Consider the following 492-nt stretch of genomic DNA (forward strand, 5'->3'; position numbering starts at 1 on the left):
GGTCACCTGTTTTCAGAGTTAAAATTAATGAGAAAATGGCCACCAAAGATTAGTTATTTCCTTAGCTTAAGAGTCCGTGGTAACTGAAAATTTACATTTTTTGTGCCTTTAGAAAACGTTTTTCAAAAACATCCACACAGAAATGAATTCTTTAAGGGTCATGAAAGGTGTTGAGCCAAAAAAACACAAATTTGATAAAAAATTTACAAACCTACGGATAATAGCTAGTTTCTTCACATTTATTATTTTGACGAGAGCCTGATTCCACCACGCTGCCTCACATATTATGAATAAGGTAGTTCTCCTCCCATTCAATCCAAATTGTTGGAAAAAGGAGTAAAAGATTGACACTCGTTCGCATTACGTCAAAATGGTGTTTCTTTTGTGGCGGCTTTATCATGGTTTGCATGATTTTTCGTGTGTGTGGGTCTATGTATTTAAGTGTGTGTGTGTGTGTGTGTGTGTGTGTGTGTGTGTGTGTGTGTGTGTGTG

Source organism: Aplysia californica, unplaced genomic scaffold, assembly GCF_000002075.1.
Source record: "Aplysia californica isolate F4 #8 unplaced genomic scaffold, AplCal3.0 scaffold00585, whole genome shotgun sequence".
In the NCBI taxonomy this organism is placed as follows: Eukaryota; Metazoa; Mollusca; class Gastropoda; order Aplysiida; family Aplysiidae; genus Aplysia; species Aplysia californica.